Consider the following 4874-nt stretch of genomic DNA (forward strand, 5'->3'; position numbering starts at 1 on the left):
AGTGCAGCATTATTCACTGTGGCTAGAACATGGAAGCTACTGAAGTGTCCCACGATAGATGATTGGCCAAAGAAGCTGTGGCATGTATAAACACTGGAATATTACTCAGCCATAAGAAGAGATGAAATACTGCCATTTGTGATAACATGGATGGACCTCGAGATAATCACACTAAGTGCAATAAGCCAGACTGAAAAAGTTGAAAAATCACATGATATCACTTATATGTGGGGATATAAACTGAAAAGCAAAAGTGAAAAGGACAAAGAGAGGCTCAGAGCATGTATAGTGGACTAGTGGTTTCCAGAGTGTAGGGGGTAGGTGAGGAGGGGAGAGGTAGATGGTGTAAAGGGGTCAAATATAGAGGGGTAGGGGTAGGGTGAAAGAGGTAAAGGGGATCAAATATATGGTAGCTAAAGAAAACTGGACACTTGGTGGTAATCAACAATGGAATATATAGATGTCAAAATATAATGTACATCTGAAAATTATTAATTGTATTGACCAATGCTATACCAATAAGCTTATTTTAAAAAAAAATGAATGAATGAATGAATGAGTGAATAAAAGATCTGCAACTCCCCAACTCCCCCAAAAGGATATCCGTACACTTTTTAAATTGCATAATGACATTTTATTTTGTATTGTAAAGATATTCTTAGTTTCTAATATTGCACATAACCAATAATCATATGCCCTAGCGAAAAAAGAAAAAAAATGTTCTGCCACAATAAGATTTTGCAGATTACACTACATAAATAACCAACCTAATTTTGTGTTACTTGAATAACATTTACAGAGTGTGAAGGAAACACTGGCTGTAGGTTATGTGTAGTTGCTAGGAGACTAGTCATTTTGTGATGTCTCAGCCACTCAGGTGGAGCACCGTTGTCGTGATCTGGGTAGTTTATCAGTGTAGGTCTGCCAAGGCAGCATTTGGGGCTGTGGTGTTCAAAACTAGATCAGTGAGAAAAGTAGATGAAGAAGAGTTTATTTGACACAGCACACGTATCTTCAGACATTCAAGATGATTCTTCAAAAGATGAATCAACTGAAGCAGCAACCTGCATTAAATCTCCTTTGTGTGATCACACAATGCCTGGGGCCTCGGACTTGAGATCTACAAACAAAGAAAATGCTTTTCAGACTTTTCCTGCACGGTCCTTGATAAGAAGACCACATCACACATTTTGGCTTTCTGGACCAGATGGAGATAATAATTTTCGATCTATGACATTTCCCAGAAATCTCTGAAAGATAGTTGAAAGCGATCAATTTCCGTCTATTTGCTGGGATGGGAATGGAACTTGTTTAGTGATTAATGAAGAACTTTTTAAGAAAGTAGGAAGCTTAAAACTTTTTCCATAAAATGAGAACTGTTTGGGCATTCTGGATTATAAAAAGTGTTACTAGCAACTTTGAATCTCATCAGTGAACTCTTAAGGAAAGGTATTGACACCACTTTAAATAGTACACTTAGTGTTTCTTTAAATGTAAAACTCATTTTCACTTGAGGGTCACATTACTTAAGTTTTCATTCCCAATAAGTGATTTTTGACAATAGTTAACAATGACCATGTGTTGATGACATTATCTTGGCATAATAACCTTGATACATGAGATTTAGAGGGTGAGTTTCTTATAGTCTTGTGTCAGCAAATAACTTCCTCCTCTAGTTTTAGTTACGCTTCTATCAAAATCCAAATTTTAAATGAGGCTGTGCCCAACTTTTCCTCAGAATGAAAAGAAGAGTCGGGATCAAAAATGCTTCTCCAGCAGCTTCAATAGCTCAAAATTTCAACAAGGAGCACTCTGGAACAGAGACTATTGAGGGTAATCATCATTCTGCTTTTGTTGCTGACACACGAGGAGAAAGCATAGTTCCAACTTTCACGAATTTAAATATGCTATCAATAAGCAAGCCCAACCAGCTAGGCAGATGCTTCTACATCTGCTCCAAACAGAAGTCAATTTTCTCCTCCATCATCAACTTTAGGTAGACCATCAGAACAAACTTTAACAGACTAACATGCTGTTTTGACTCAGTTGACCACTTTTCAAATGCACTCACCTGGCAGCTACACTCAAGCAAATGGCCACATTGTGAATTTTATTACAAGTAAAATTTCTACTTCTCACTATATCATATCTCCCTTACAGAGAAGTTCTTTTGGAAAGGTGCAGCCTTCTACTTTTCCAACTAGATATCCTGATTTATCAGTCAATGACGGTCCTTTTTCCAGCTTGCAACCAGCAGGCAACCCACGGATCCCCATGCTAGTAATAGCTCATACGTCTGCTGCTACTCTTTTGAGGTCAACTCTTCAACCACCTTTGTTAGGTGAACATCACCCTAATTACAAGCGATGCATCAATGGTCTACCAGACTATGAAAAATACCAAACATTAAAAACTATGTTGGCAAACATCAGCAAAAATATGCAACCATCTCCTTTGAATGATAAACTTGTATGTTCACCTTATGGGTTAATTCCTTATTTTTGAAAGAGTTAAGAGTAAAATGATGCTTTCTTTCATGGTAGAATATATACTGTTGTTTAATATTTGGACCTTTTGGTCACTAGGGACATTTAAGTAAATTATCTCTAATTATCTGTTTAAAGGGGTAGAGATCAAGGGAGTAAAGGCAAATGAAGAAACTAGAGTTAAGTGATATCGGATGCAGTCCAGGATGAAAGAAATGAAGGCCTAACTTGGGATGATAGGAAGGGATAGATATATATCAAATCTAGAAAAGGCGCACATGCAGTATTTACTTTAGAATTTTCTCAATTTCATTCCTTTTTCTCTGTGATTTTAAAATATAGGACTTTGGATTTTAGTTGGAGGAAGTCATCTTCATTCAAAAGGCATCTCATACTTAAAATTATAGTATAGTCAAACTAGCTCAATAATCATAAAAAAAAAAGCCCACGCAGAGTTTTTCAAATATTTCAGATGTCTCTTTTTCTTCTAATGCCCTCAAAGTAGTCAAGCTTATTTGTGCCCTTATTTCCTCTCTTTGTGAGTCCCTGTTTAAATTTTCTAATGCTTGTTTTTATCTTGCTTTATATTCCAGCCAAAGAGAGACTTAATTCCTTACTTTGGCAATGAATGACTTTTAGATTCTGATCTCAGTGCCTCAGCATAGCTAGCAACTCTCTTGAGGATCTGGCCTCTGTGTTTCTTCCATATCTTCCCTTCCATACCTTTCTCTTCAACTATGCTTCTAGAGATGCACGCGAACAAACTCTTCTCAGTCATGCATATGCCCACCTCACAATCTTGCCCTAATTTTTCCCAGCATTAAAAGGCCCTGTCTTGCTTTTTTATAACACAGCTTAACCCATTTCACACAGAGGTATCTTCTTTGAGATATTTCCTGCCTACTTTTTCTGTGGACCTTGGACATCGGCAGAGATCTGGCACAGTGCCTGCCAGATAATATATTTTGATATTTATTAAATGAGCAATAATTAAACTTTGTCTTACACTAATTAAAATCTACTATCCTTTTCAAGACAGCAAGCTTCCCATTGTCTTCAAGCTATTACTTGTTGATTTTCACTCTTCAACACAAGCTTTCCACTTTCACTGTTTGTGGGATAGCTTGACAGCTGTGGTTGCTGCTCGAGTCAGTCCATTGTGCTAGGCCTAGGGACAGAGAGTGTTAATTATTTTTCCTGAATTCAAACCCCAGAGGTCAAAATAGATCTCTTCCCATATTCTGCAATTGTTACTGTGTCTTCATGCCCCTCTCTATTAATGATTCTCATCCCCATACGTATACTTTTATTGTGTTTCAATTAATGCACTGTGTAGACTCAACCTTCATCCAAAGGTTTCAAATAGGGTGTAGACTCTCTTGAGGAGCGTAAGAAGGAGACCTGGTACATTGCTGTAGACTCAACCTTCATCCAAAGGTTTCAAATAGGATCATATATTTTTCAGAATAGGTCTCTTTATGTCATGCATATGCAACTAGTTCTTATCTGTACGCAGGAAGTAGCCAAAAGGACATAGACCCTCATTTGAAACAGTTGCATTTACTAATCAAATTACCTTACTAAAATGTGTGGACTGAGGGGAGGTGGGGGTAGGAGAGTTAGAAATATGCTCAATGTACAACAATACCAAATGTCTGCATACGTTAGAGAATATGGAACATCCATGAAATGCTTTGGCTTTCTCACATTGCTTTAAAATAAAAGGTGCAACATTATCAGAATGTAAAAGACTGGAAAGCTAAATGCAGAGAGATCCGGAGGCTTTGCAGCACCAATTGTGTTGCTGAAATCTGTTAATCAGACAGGAAAAGCAGCCTTGTGGCTTAACAAAGCAAACGGGTCAGGGTAAGCAGTGGCGGCATCCCGTATAATATGATCTTTAGGACCAAGGATCAAATGGGGCAATTTTCATCAGCAGTCACGAGTCTGACATTCAGTGATAACTTCCATATGAACCACGTAGAGTTTCTCAGTTTGTGTACCTGAACTCTGATGATGGCTGCGCTGTCATATACAGTGACAATCTGGGGTCTGATAGGCTGTATCAGCAGCTAGACTCCAGCTTTCCCATAAGACAATTGGACTTATGTCAGGCATCTTCAAAATTATCCAAATAGGTCAGTCATCTGCTGATGTTTGTTTTCACAATTAATGCCTCAAAGAAGAATGTCTTTGTACTGTCAGATGTAATTTTTCACGATGAAGCAGCTACACACTGACAACAGCCTCAGATGGGCTAGGATTGTAAAAACAAATACCCTGTGAGCTGAGTTGGGTCCCTAAGTCTTCCCACTGAGTTCAACAAACATGCCTACCTTCACATGTGTGTAAAAGCTGGTGATGATGACTAGCCAGACAGAACAGTTG

The 4874-nt window shown here is 38.0% G+C and overlaps 1 pseudogene; it reads left to right on the forward strand.

Annotated features, from left to right (window-relative positions):
* Positions 1-1682: 1682 nt before the first annotated feature.
* Positions 1683-2469, forward strand: LOC107195730 (annotated as a pseudogene).
* Positions 2470-4874: the final 2405 nt, after the last annotated feature.

Source organism: Pteropus alecto, unplaced genomic scaffold (assembly GCF_000325575.1).
Source record: "Pteropus alecto unplaced genomic scaffold, ASM32557v1 scaffold2170, whole genome shotgun sequence".
NCBI classification, from domain to species: domain Eukaryota; kingdom Metazoa; phylum Chordata; class Mammalia; order Chiroptera; family Pteropodidae; genus Pteropus; species Pteropus alecto.